Genomic DNA, 15,493 nt, shown 5'->3' on the forward strand with positions numbered 1-15,493 from the left:
ATGCCGACTTATGTACGGGAGGACTGACACTCTCACTTTCTACGATCTGGACCTCTCCTGCGAGTCCAGTTTTAGATTCTGATGCCTCACTTCCGGTTTACTGTATACCTTGCATCTTCTTATTGACGATGAAGCACGGAAATTGCATCCGAATTTAATACAAAAGGCACAATGCCGACTTAAGTACAGGAGGACTGACACTCTCACTTTCTACGATCTGGACCTCTCCTGCGAGTCCAGTTTTAGATTCTGATGCCTCACTTCCGGTTTACTGTATACCTTGCATCTTCTTATTGACGATGAAGCACGGAAATTGCATCCGAATTTAATACAAAAGGCACAATGCCGACTTAAGTACAGGAGGACTGACACTCTCACTTTCTACGATCTGGAACCCTCCTGCGAGTCCAGTTTTAGATTCTGATGCCTCACTTCCGGTTTACTGTATACCTTGCATCTTCTTATTGACGATGAAGCACGGAAATTGCATCCGAATTTAATAGAAAAGGCACAATGCCGACTTAAGTACAGGAGGACTGACACTCTCACTTTCTTCGATCTGGACCTCTCCTGCGAGTCCAGTTTTAGATTCTGATGCCTCACTTCCGGTTCACTGTATACCTTGCATCTTCTTATTGACGATGAAGCACGGAAATTGCATCCGAATTTAATACAAAAGGCACAATGCCGACTTAAGTACAGGAGGACTGACACTCTCACTTTCTACGATCTGGACCTCTCCTGCGAGCCCAGTTTTAGATTCTGATGCCTCACTTCCGGATTACTGTATACCTTGCATCTTCTTATTGACGATGAAGCACGGAAATTGCATCCGAATTTAATACAAAAGGCACAATGCCGACTTAAGTACAGGAGGACTGACACTCTCACTTTCTACGATCTGGACCTCTCCTGCGAGGCCAGTTTTAGATACTGATGCCTCACTTCCGGTTTACTGTATACCTTGCATCTTCTTAGTGACGATGAAGCACGGAAATTGCATCCGAATTTAATACAAAAGGCACAATGCCGACTTAAGTACAGGAGGACTGACACTCTCACTTTCTACGATCTGGACCTCTCCTGCGAGTCCAGTTTTAGATTCTGATGCCTCACTTCCGGTTTACTGTATACCATGCATCTTCTTATTGACGATGAAGCACGGAAATTGCATCGAATTTAATACAAAAGGCACAATGCCGACTTAAGTACAGGAGGACTGACACTCTCACTTTCTTCGATCTGGACCTCTCCTGCGAGTCCAGTTTTAGATTCTGATGCCTCACTTCCGGTTTACTGTATACCTTGCATCTTCTTATTGACGATGAAGCACGGAAATTGCATCCGAATTTAATACAAAAGGCACAATGCCGACTTAAGTACAGGAGGACTGACACTCTCACTTTCTACGATCTGGACCTCTCCTGCGAGTCCAGTTTTAGATTCTGATGCCTCACTTCCGGTTTACTGTATACCTTGCATCTTCTTATTGACGATGAAGCACCGAAATTGCATCCGAATTTAATACAAAAGGCACAATGCCGACTTAAGTACAGGAGGACTGACACTCTCACTTTCTACGATCTGGACTTCTCCTGCGAGTCCAGTTTTAGATTATGATGCCTCACTTCCGGTTTACTGTATACCTTGCATCTTCTTATTGACGATGAAGCACGGAAATTGCATCCGAATTTAATACTAAAGGCACAATGCCGACTTAAGTACAGGAGGACTGACACTCTCACTTTCTACGATCTGGACCTCTCCTGCGAGTCCAGTTTTAGATTCTGATGCCTCACTTCCGGTTTACTGTATACCTTGCATCTTCTTATTGACGATGAAGCACGGAAGTTGCATCCGAATTAAATACAAACGGCACAATGCCGACTTAAGTACAGGAGGACTGACACTCTCACTTTCTACGATCTGGACCTCTCCTGCGAGTCCAGTTTTAGATTCTGATGCCTCACTTCCGGTTTACTGTATACCTTGCATCTTCTTATTGACGATGAAGCACGGAAATTGCATCCGAATTTAATACAAAATGCACAATGCCGACTTAAGTACAGGAGGACTGACACTCTCACTTTCTACGATCTGGACCTCTCCTGCGAGTCCAGTTTTAGATTCTGATGCCTCACTTCCGGTTTACTGTATACCTTGCATCTTCTTCTTGACGATGAAGCACGGAAATTGCATCCGAATTTAATACAAAAGGCACAATGCCGACTTAAGTACAGGAGGACTGAGACTCTCACTTTCTACGATCTGGACCTCTCCTGCGAGTCCAGTTTTAGATTGTGATGCCTCACTTCCGGTTTACTGTATACCTTGCATCTTCTTATTGACGATGAAGCACGGAAATGGCATCCGAATTTAATACAAAAGGCACAATGCCGACTTATGTACAGGAGGACTGACACTCTCACTTTCTACGATCTGGACCTCTCCTGCGAGTCCAGTTTTAGATTCTGATGCCTCACTTCCGGTTTACTGTATACCTTGCATCTTCTTATTGACGATGAAGCACGGAAATTGCATCCGAATTTAATACAAAAGGCACAATGCCGACTTAAGTACAGGAGGACTGACACTCTCACTTTCCACGATCTGGACCTCTCCTGCGAGTCCAGTTTTAGATTCTGATGCCTCACTTCCGGTTTACTGTATACCTTGCATCTTCTTATTGACGATGAAGCACGGAAATTGCATCCGAATTTAATACAAAAGGCACAATGCCGACTTAAGTACAGGAGGACTGACACTCTCACTTTCTACGATCTGGACCTCTCCTGCGATTCCAGTTTTAGATTCTGATGCCTCACTTCCGGTTTACTGTATACCTTGCATCTTCTTATTGACGATGAAGCACGGAAATTGCATCCGAATTTAATACAAAAGGCACAATGCCGACTTAAGTACAGGAGGACTGACACTCTCACTTTCTACGATCTGGACCTCTCCTGCGAGTCCAGTTTTAGATTCTGATGCCTCACTTCCTGTTTACTGTATACCTTGCATCTTCTTATTGACGATGAAGCACGGAAATTGCATCCGAATTTAATACAAAAGGCACAATGCCGACTTAAGTACAGGAGGACTGACACCCTCACTTTCTACGATCTGGACCTCTCCTGCGAGTCCAGTTTTAGATTCTGATGCCTCACTTCCGGTTTACTGTATACCTTGCATCTTCTTATTGACGATGAAGCACGGAAACTGCATCCGAATTTAATACAAAAGGCACAATGCCGACTTAAGTACAGGAGGACTGACACTCTCACTTTCTACGATCTGGACCTCTCCTGCGAGTCCAGTTTTAGATTCTGATGCCTCACTTCCGGTTTACTGTATACCTTGCACCTTCTTATTGACGATGAAGCACGGAAATTGCATCCGAATTTAATACAAAAGGCACAATGCCGACTTAAGTACAGGAGGACTGACACTCTCACTTTCTACGATCTGGACCCCTCCTGCGAGTCCAGTTTTAGATTCTGATGCCTCACTTCCGGTTTACTGTATACCTTGCATCTTCTTATTGACGATGAAGCACGGAAATTGCATCCGAATTTAATACAAAAGGCACAATGCCGACTTAAGTACAGGAGGACTGACACTCTCACTTTCTACGATCTGGACTCCTCCTGCGAGTCCAGTTTTAGATTCTGATGCCTCACTTCCGGTTTACTGTATACCTTGCATCTTCTTATTGACGATGAAGCACGGAAATTGCATGCGAATTTAATACAAGGGGCACAATGCCGACTTAAGTACAGGAGGACTGACACTCTCACTTTCTACGATCTGGACCTCTCCTGCGAGTCCAGTTTTAGATTCTGATGCCTCACTTCCGGTTTACTGTATACCTTGCATCTTCTTATTGACGATGAAGCACGGAAATTGCATCCGAATTTAATACAAAAGGCACAATGCCGACTTAAGTACAGGAGGACTGACACTCTCACTTTCTACGATCTGGACCTCTCCTGCGAGTCCAGTTTTAGATTCTGATGCCTCACTTCCGGTTTACTGTATACCTTGCATCTTCTTATTGACGATGAAGCACGGAAATTGCATCCGAATTTAATACTAAAGGCACAATGCCGACTTAAGTACAGGAGGACTGACACTCTCACTTTCTACGATCTGGACCTCTCCTGCGAGTCCAGTTTTAGATTCTGATGCCTCACTTCCGGTTTACTGTATACCTTGCATCTTCGTATTGACGATGAAGCACGGAAGTTGCATCCGAATTTAATACAAAAGGCACAATGCCGACTTATGTACAGGAGGACTGACACTCTCACTTTCTACGATCTGGACCTCTCCTGCGAGTCCAGTTTTAGATTCTGATGCCTCACTTCCGGTTTACTGTATACCTTGCATCTTCTTATTGACGATGAAGCACGGAAATTGCATCCGAATTTAATACAAAAGGCACAATGCCGACTTAAGTACAGGAGGACTGACACTCTCACTTTCTACGATCTGGACCTCTCCTGCGAGTCCAGTTTTAGATTCTGATGCCTCACTTCCGGTTTACTGTATACCTTGCATCTTCTTATTGACGATGAAGCACGGAAATTGCATCCGAATTTAATACAAAAGGCACAATGCCGACTTAAGTACAGGAGGACTGACACTCTCACTTTCTACGATCTGGACCTCTCCTGCGAGTCCAGTTTTAGATTCTGATGCCTCACTTCCGGTTTACTGTATACCTTACATCTTCTTATTGACGATGAAGCACGGAAATTGCATCCGAATTTAATACAAAAGGCACAATGCCAACTTAAGTACAGGAGGACTGACACTCTCACTTTCTACGATCTGGACCTCTCCTGCGAGTCCAGTTTTAGATTCTGATGCCTCACTTCCGGTTTACTGTATACCTTGCATCTTCTTATTGACGATGAAGCACGGAAATTGCATCCGAATTTAATACAAAAGGCACAATGCCGACTTAAGTACCAGAGGACTGACACTCTCACTTTCTACGATCTGGACCTCTCCTGCGAGTCCAGTTTTAGATTCTGATGCCTCACTTCCGGTTTACTGTATACCTTGCATCTTCTTATTGACGATGAAGCACGGAAATTGCATCCGAATTTAATACAAAAGGCACAATGCCGACTTAAGTACAGGAGGACTGACACTCTCACTTTCTACGATCTGGACCTCTCCTGCGAGTCCAGTTTTAGATTCTGATGCCTCACTTCCGGTTTACTGTATACCTTGCATCTTCTTATTGACGATGAAGCACTGAAATTGCATCCGAATTTAATACAAAAGGCACAATGCCGACTTAAGTACAGGAGGACTGACACTCTCACTTTCTACGATCTGGACCTCTCCTGCGAGTCCAGTTTTAGATTCTGATGCCTCACTTCCGGTTTACTGTATACCTTGCATCTTCTTATTGACGATGAAGCACGGAAATTGCATCCGAATTTAATACAAAAGGCACAATGCCGACTTAAGTACAGGAGGACTGACACTCTCACTTTCTACGATCTGGACCTCTCCTGCGAGTCCAGTTTTAGATTCTGATGCCTCACTTCCTGTTTACTGTATACCTTGCATCTTCTTACTGACGATGAAGCACGGAAATTGCATCCGAATTTAATAAAAAAGGCACAATGCCGACTTCAGTACAGGAGGACTGACACCATCACTTTCTACGATCTGGACCTCTCCTGCGAGTCCAGTTTTAGATTCTGATGCCTCACTTCCGGTTTACTGTATACCTTGCATCTTCTTATTGACGATGAAGCACGGAAATTGCATCCGAATTTAATACAAAAGGCACTATGCCAACTTAAGTACAGGAGGACTGACACTCTCACTTTCTACGATCTGGACCTCTCCTGCGAGTCCAGTTTTAGATTCTGATGCCTCACTTCCGGTTTACTGTATACCTTGCATCTTCTTATTGACGATGAAGCACGGAAATTGCATCCGAATTTAATACAAAAGGCACAATGCCAACTTAAGTACAGGAGGACTGACACTCTCACTTTCTACGATCTGGACCTCTCCTGCGAGTCCAGTTTTAGATTGTGATGCCTCACTTCCGGTTTACTGTATACCTTGCATCTTCTTATTGACGATGAAGCACGGAAATTGCATCCGAATTTAATACAAAAGGCACAATGCCGACTTAAGTACAGGAGGACTGACACTCTCACTTTCTACGATCTGGACCTCTCCTGCGAGTCCAGTTTTAGATTCTGATGCCTCACTTCCGGTTTACTGTATACCTTGCATCTTCTTATTGACGATGAAGCACGGAAATTGCATCCGAATTTAATACAAAAGGCACAATGCCGACTTAAGTACAGGAGGACTGACACTCTCACTTTCTACGATCTGGACCTCTCCTGCGAGTCCAGTTTTAGATTCTGATGCCTCACTTCCGGTTTACTGTATACCTTGCATCTTCTTATTGACGATGAAGCACGGAAATTGCATCCGAATTTAATACAAAAGGCACAATGCCGACTTAAGTACAGGAGGACTGACACTCTCACTTTCTACGATCTGGACCTCTCCTGCGAGTCCAGTTTTAGATTCTGATGCCTCACTTCCGGTTTACTGTATACCTTGCATCTTCTTATTGACGATGAAGCACGGAAATTGCATCCGAATTTAATACAAAAGGCACAATGCCGACTTAAGTACAGGAGGACTGACACTCTCACTTTCTACGATCTGGACCTCTCCTGCGAGTCCAGTTTTAGATTCTGATGCCTCACTTCCGGTTTACTGCATACCTTGCATCTTCTTATTGACGATGAAGCACGGAAATTGCATCCGAATTTAATACAAAAGGCACAATGCCGACTTAAGTACAGGAGGAGTGACACTCTCACTTTCTACGATCTGGACCTCTCCTGCGAGTCCACTTTTAGATTCTGATGCCTCACTTCCAGTTTACTGTATACCTTGCATCTTCTTGTTGACGATGAAGCACGGAAATTGCATCCGAATTTAATACAAAAGGCACAATGCCGACTTAAGTACAGGAGGACTGACACTCTCACTTTCTACGATCTGGACCTCTCCTGCGAGTCCAGTTTTAGATTCTGATGCCTCACTTCCGGTTTACTGTATACCTTACATCTTCTTATTGACGATGAAGCACGGAAATTGCATCCGAATTTAATACAAAAGGCACAATGCCGACTTAAGTACAAGAGGACTGACACTCTCACTTTCTACGATCTGGACCTCTCCTACGAGTCCAGTTTTAGATTCTGATGCCTCACTTCCGGTTTACTGTATACCTTGCATCTTCTTATTGACGATGAAGCACGGAAATTGAATCCGAATTTAATACAAAAGGCACAATGCCGACTTAAGTACAGGAGGACTGACACTCTCACTTTCTACGATCTGGACCCCTCCGGCGAGTCCAGTTTTAGATTCTGATGCCTCACTTCCGGTTTACTGTATACCTTGCATCTTCTTATTGACGATGAAGCACGGAAATTGCATCCGAATTTAATACAAAAGGCACAATGCCGACTTAAGTACAGGAGGACTGACACTCTTACTTTCTACGATCTGGACTTCTCCTGCGAGTCCAGTTTTAGATTCTGATGCCTCACTTCCGGTTTACTGTATACCTTGCATCTTCTTATTGACGATGAAGCACGGAAATTGCATCCGAATTTAATACAAAAGGAACAATGCCGACTTAAGTACAGGAGGACTGACACTCTCACTTTGTACGATCTGGACCTCTCCTGCGAGTCCAGTTTTAGATTCTGATGCCTCACTTCCGGTTTACTGTATACCTTCCATCTTCTTATTGACGATGAAGCACGGAAATTGCATCCCAATTTAATACAAAAGGCACAATGCCGACTTAAGTACAGGAGGACTGACACTCTCACTTTCTACGATCTGGACCTCTCCTGCGAGTCCAGTTTTAGATTCTGATGCCTCACTTCCGGTTTACTGTATACCTTGCATCTTCTTATTGACGATGAAGCACAGAAATTGCATCCGAATTTAATACAAAAGGCACAATGCCGACTTAAGTACAGGAGGACTGACACTCTCACTTTCTACGATCTGGACCCCTCCTGCGAGTCCAGTTTTAGATTCTGATGCCTCACTTCCGGTTTACTGTATACCTTGCATCTTCTTATTGACGATGAAGCACGGAAATTGCATCCGAATTTAATACAAAAGGCACAATGCCGACTTAAGTACAGGAGGACTGACACTCTCACTTTCTACGATCTGGACTTCTCCTGCGAGTCCAGTTTTAGATTCTGATGCCTCACTTCCGGTTTACTGTATACCTTGCATCTTCTTATTGACGATGAAGCACGGAAATTGCATCCGAATTTAATACAAAAGGCACAATGCCGACTTAAGTACAGGAGGACTGACACTCTCACTTTCTACGATCTGGACCTCTCCTGCGAGTCCAGTTTCAGATTCTGATGCCTCACTTCCGGTTTACTGTATACCTTGCATCTTCTTATTGACGATGAAGCACGGAAATTGCATCCGAATTTAATACAAAAGGCACAATGCCGACTTCAGTACAGGAGGACTGACACTCTCACTTTCTACGATCTGGACGTCTCCTGCGAGTCCAGTTTTAGATTCTGATGCCTCACTTCCGGTTTACTGTATACCTTGCATCTTCTTATTGACGATGAAGCACGGAAATTGCATCCGAATTTAATACAAAAGGCACAATGCCGACTTAAGTACAGGAGGACTGACACTCTCACTTTCTACGATCTGGACGTCTCCTGCGAGTCCAGTTTTAGATTCTGATGCCTCACTTCCGGTTTACTGTGTACCTTGCATCTTCTTATTGACGATTAAGCACGGAAATTGCATCCGAATTTAATACAAAAGGCACAATGCCTACTTAAGTACAGGAGGACTGACACTCTCACTTTCTACTATCTGGACGTCTCCTGCGAGTCCAGTTTAGTTTCTGATGCCTCACTTCCGGTTTACTGTATAACTTGCATCTACTTATTGACGATGAGGCACGGAAATTGCATCCGAATTTAATACAAAAGGCACAATGCCGACTTAAGTACAGGAGGACTGACACTCTCACTTTCTACGATCTGGACCTCTCCTGCGAGTCCAGTTTTAGATTCTGATGCCTCACTTCCGGTTTACTGTATACCTTGCATCTTCTTATTGACGATGAAGCACGGAAATTGCAACCGAATTTAATACAAAAGGCACAATGCCGACTTAAGTACAGGAGGACTGACACTCTCACTTTCTACGATCTGGACCTCTCCTGCGAGTCCAGTTTTAGATTCTGAAGCCTCACTTCCGGTTTACTGTATACCTTGCATCTTCTTATTGACGATGAAGCACGGAAATTGCATCCGAATTTAATACAAAAGGAACAATGCCGACTTAAGTACAGGAGGACTGACACTCTCACTTTCTACGATCTGGACCTCTCCTGCGAGTCCAGTTTTAGATTCTGATGCCTCACTTCCGGTTTACTGTATACCTTGCATCTTCTTATTGACGATGAAGCACGGAAATTGCATCCGAATTTAATACAAAAGGCACAATGCCGACTTAAGTACAGGAGGACTGACACTCTCACTTTGTACGATCTGGACCTCTCCTGCGAGTCCAGTTTTAGATTCTGATGCCTCACTTCCGGTTTACTGTATACCTTGCATCTTCTTATTGACGATGAAGCACGGAAATTGCATCCGAATTTAATACAAAAGGCACAATGCCGACTTAAGTACAGGAGGACTGACACTCTCACTTTCTACGATCTGGACCTCTCCTGCGAGTCCAGTTTTAGATTCTGATGCCTCACTTCCGGTTTACTGTATACCTTGCATCTTCTTAATGACGATGAAGCACGGAAATTGCATCCGAGTTTAATACAAAAGGCACAATGCCGACTTAAGTACAGGAGGACTGACACTCTCACTTTCTACGATCTGGACCTCTCCTGCGAGTCCAGTTTTAGATTCTGATGCCTCACTTCCGGTTTACTGTATACCGTGCATCTTCTTATTGACGATGAAGCACGGAAATTGCATCCGAATTTAATACAAAAGGCACAATGCCGACTTAAGTACAGGAGGACTGACACTCTCACTTTCTACGATCTGGACCTCTCCTGCGAGTCCAGTTTTAGATTCTGATGCCTCACTTCCGGTTTACTGTATACCTTGCATCTTCTTATTGACGATGAAGCACGGAAATTGCATCCGAATTTAATACAAAAGGCACAATGCCGACTTAAGTACAGGAGGACTGACACTCTCACTTTCTACGATCTGGACCTCTCCTGCGAGTCCAGTTTTAGATTCTGATGCCTCACTTCCGGTTTACTGAATACCTTGCATCTTCTTATTGACGATGAAGCACGGAAATTGCATCCGAATTTAATACAAAAGGCTCAATGCCGACTTAAGTACAGGAGGACTGACACTCTCACTTTCTACGATCTGGACCTCTCCTGCGAGTCCAGTTTTAGATTCTGATGCCTCACTTCCGGTTTACTGTATACCTTGCATCTTCTTATTGACGATTAAGCACGGAAATTGCATCCGAATTTAATACAAAAGGCACAGTGCCGACTTTAGTACAGGAGGACTGACACTCTCACTTTCTACGATCTGGACCGCTCCTGCGAGTCCAGTTTTAGATTCTGATGCCTCACGTCCGGTTTACTGTATACCTTGCATCTTCTTATTGACGATGAAGCACGGAAATTGCATCCGAATTTAATACAAAAGGCACAATGCCGACTTAAGTACATGAGGACTGACACTCTCACTTTCTACGATCTGGACCTCTCCTGCGAGTCCAGTTTTAGATTCTGATGCCTCACTTCCGGTTTACTGTATACCTTGCATCTTCTTATTAACGATGAAGCACGGAAATTGCATCCGAATTTAATACAAAAGCCACAATGCCGACTTAAGTACAGGAGGACTTACACTCTCACTTTCTACGATCTGGACTTCTCCTGCGAGTCCAGTTTTAGATTCTGATGCCTCACTTCCGGTTTACTGTATACCTTGCATCTTCTTATTGACGATGAAGCACGGAAATTGCATCCGAATTTAATACAAAAGGCACAATGCCGACTTAAGTACAGGAGGACTGACACTCTCACTTTCTACGATCTGGACCTCTCCTGCGAGTCCAGTTTTAGATTCTGATGCCTCACTTCCGGTCTACTGTATACCTTGCATCTTCTTATTGACGATGAAGCACGGAAATTGCATCCGAATTTAATACAAAAGGCACAATGCCGACTTAAGTACAGGAGGACTGACACTCTCACTTTCTACGATCTGGACCTCTCCTGCGAGTCCAGTTTTAGATTCTGATGCCTCACTTCCGGTTTACTGTATACCTTGCATCTTCTTATTGACGATGAAGCACGGAAATTGCATCCGAATTTAATACAAAAGGCACAATGCCGACTTAAGTACAGGAGGACTGACACTCTCACTTTGTACGATCTGGACCTCTCCTGCGAGTCCAGTTTTAGATTCTGATGCCTCACTTCCGGTTTACTGTATACCTTGCATCTTCGTATTGACGATGAAGCACGGAAATTGCATCCGAATTTAATACAAAAGGCACAATGCCGACTTAAGTACAGGAGGACTGACACTCTCACTTTCTACAATCTGGACCTCTCCTGCGAGTCCAGTTTTAGATTCTGATGCCTCACTTCCGGTTTACTGTATACCTTAAATCTTCTTATTGACGATGAAGCACGGAAATTGCATCCGAATTTAATACCAAAGGCACAATGCCGACTTAAGTACAGGAGGACTGACACTCTCAATTTCTACGATCTGGACCTCTCCTGCGAGTCCAGTTTTAGATTCTGATGCCTCACTTCCGGTTTACTGTATACCTTCTTATTGACGATGAAGCACGGAAATTCCATCCGAATTTAATACAAAAGGCACAATGCCGACTTAAGTACAGGAGGACTGACACTCTCACTTTCTACGATCTGGACCTCTCCTGCGAGTCCAGTTTTAGATTCTGATGCCTCACTTCCGGTTTACTGTATACCTTGCATCTTCTTATTGACGATGAAGCACGGAAATTGCATCCGAATTTAATACAAAAGGCACAATGCCGACTTAAGTACAGGAGGACTGACACTCTCACTTTCTACGATCTGGACCTCTCCTGCGAGTCCAGTTTTAGATTCTGATGCCTCACTTCCGGTTTACTGAATACCTTGCATCTTCTTATTGACGATGAAGCACGGAAATTGCATCCGAATTTAATACAAAAGGCACAATGCCGACTTAAGTACAGGAGGACTGACACTCTCACTTTCTACGATCTGGACCTCTCCTGCGAGTCCAGTTTTAGATTCTGATGCCTCACTTCCGGTTTACTGTATACCTTGCATCTTCTTATTGACGATGAAGCACGGAAATTGCATCCGAATTTAATACAAAAGGCACAATGCCGACTTAAGTACAGGAGGACTGACACTCTCACTTTCTACGATCTGGACCTCTCCTGCGAGTCCAGTTTTAGATTCTGATGCCTCACTTCCGGTTTACTGTATACCTTGCATCTTCTTATTGACGATGAAGCACGGAAATTGCATCCGAATTTAATACCAAAGGCACAATGCCGACTTAAGTACAGGAGGACTGACACTCTCACTTTCTACGATCTGGACCTCTCCTGCGAGTCCAGTTTTAGATTCTGATACCTCACTTCCGGTTTACTGTATACCTTGCATCTTCTTATTGAAGATGAAGCACGGAAATTGCATCCGAATTTAATACAAAAGGCACAATGCCGACTTAAGTTCAGGAGGACTGACACTCTCACTTTCTACGATCTGGACCTCTCGTGCGAGTCCAGTTTTAGATTCTGATGCTTCACTTCCGGTTTACTGTATACCTTGCATCTTCTTATTGACGATGAAGCACGGAAATTGCATCCGAATTTAATACAAAAGGCACAATGCCGACTTAAGTACAGGAGGACTGACACTCTCACTTTCTACGATCTGGACCTCTCCTGCGAGTCCAGTTTTAGATTCTGATGCCTCACTTCCGGTTTACTGAATACCTTGCATCTTCTTATTGACGATGAAGCACGGAAATTGCATCCGAATTTAATACAAAAGGCACAATGCCGACTTAAGTACAGGAGGACTGACACTCTCACTTTCTACGATCTGGACCTCTCCTGCGAGTCCAGTTTTAGATTCTGATGCCTCACTTCCGGTTTACTGTATACCTTGCATCTTCTTATTGACGATGAAGCACGGAAATTGCATCCGAATTTAATACAAAAGGCACAATGCCGACTTAAGTACAGGAGGACTGACACTCTCACTTTGTACGATCTGGACCGCTCCTGCGAGTCCAGTTTTAGATTCTGATGCCTCACTTCCGGTTTTCTGTATACCTTGCATCTTCTTATTGACGATGAAGCACGGAAATTGCATCCGAATTTAATACAAAAGGCACAATGCCGACTTAAGTACAGGAGGACTGACACTCTCACTTTCTACGATCTGGACCTCTCCTGCGAGTCCAGTTTTAGATTCTGATGCCTCACTTCCGGTTTACTGTATACCTTGAATCTTCTTATTAACGATGAAGCACGGAAATTGCATCCGAATTTAATACAAAAGGCACAATGCCGACTTAAGCACAGGAGGACTGACACTCTCACTTTCTACGATCTGGACCTCTCCTGCGAGTCCAGTTTTAGATTCTGATTCCTTACTTCCGGTTTACTGTATACCTTGCATCTTCTTATTGACGATGAAGCACGGAAATTGCATCCGAATTTAATACAAAAGGCACAATGCCGACTTAAGTACAGGAGGACTGACACTCTCACTTTGTACGATCTGGACCTCTCCTGCGAGTCCAGTTTTAGATTCTGATGCCTCACTTCCGGTTTACTGAATACCTTGCATCTTCTTATTGACGATGAAGCACGGAAATTGCATCCGAATTTAATACAAAAGGCACAATGCCGACTTAAGTACAGGAGGACTGACACTCTCACTTTCTACTATCTGGACCTCTCCTGCGAGTCCAGTTTTAGATTCTGATGCCTCACTTCCGGTTTACTGTATACCTTGCATCTTCTTATTGACGATGAAGCACGGAAATTGCATCCGAATTTAATACAAAAGGCACAATGCCGACTTAAGTACAGGAGGACTGACACTCTCACTTTCTACGATCTGGACCGCTCCTGCGGGTCCAGTTTTAGATTCTGATGCCTCACTTCCGGTTTACTGTATACCTTGCATCTTCTTATTGACGATGAAGCACGGAAATTGCATCCGAATTTAATACAAAATTCACAATGCCGACTTAAGCACAGGAGGACTGACACTCTCACTTTCTACGATCTGGACCGCTCCTGCGAGTCCAGTTTTAGATTCTGATGCCTCACTTCCGGTTTACTGTATACCTTGCATCTTCTTATTAACGATGAAGCACGGAAATTGCATCCGAATTTAATACAAAAGGCACAATGCCGACTTAAGCACAGGAGGACTGACACTCTCACTTTCTACGATCTGGACCTCTCCTGCGAGTCCAGTTTTTGATTCTGATGCCTCACTTCCGGTTTACTGTATACCTTGCATCTTCTTATTGACGATGAAGCACGGAAATTGCATCCGAATTTAATACAAAAGGCACAATGCCGACTTAAGTACAGGAGGACTGACACTCTCACTTTCTACGATCTGGACCTCTCCTGCGAGTCCAGTTTTAGATTCTGATGCCTCACTTCCGGTTTACTGTATACCTTGCATCTTCTTATTGACGATGAAGCACGGAAATTGCATCCGAATTTAATACAAAAGGCACAATGCCGACTTAAGTACAGGAGGACTGACACTCTCATTTTGTACGATCTGGACCTCTCCTGCGAGTCCAGTTTTAGATTCTGATGCCTCACTTCCGGTTTACTGTATACCTTGCATCATCTTATTGACGATGAATCACGGAAATTGCATCCGATATTAATACAAAAGGCACAATGCCGACTTAAGTACAGGAGGACTGACACTCTCACTTTCTACGATCTGGTCCTCTCCTGCGAGTCCAGTTTTAGATTCTGATGCCTCACTTCCGGTTTACTGTATACCTTGCATCTTCTTATTGACGATGAAGCACGGAAATTGCATCCGAATTTAATACAAAAGGCACAATGCCGACTTAAGTACAGGAGGACTGACACTCTCACTTTCTGCGATCTGGACCTCTCCTGCGAGTCCAGTTTTAGATTCTGATGCCTCACTTCCGGTTTACTGTATGCCTTGCATCTTCTTATTGACGATGAAGCACGGAAATTGCATCCGAATTTAATACAAAAGGCACAATGCCGACTTAAGTACAGGAGGACTGACACTCTCACTTTCTACGATCTGGACCTCTCCTGCGAGTCCAGTTTTAGATTCTGATGCCTCACTTCCGGTTTACTGTATACCTTG

Source organism: Schistocerca serialis, chromosome 10 (assembly GCF_023864345.2).
Source record: "Schistocerca serialis cubense isolate TAMUIC-IGC-003099 chromosome 10, iqSchSeri2.2, whole genome shotgun sequence".
Classification (NCBI taxonomy): domain Eukaryota; kingdom Metazoa; phylum Arthropoda; class Insecta; order Orthoptera; family Acrididae; genus Schistocerca; species Schistocerca serialis.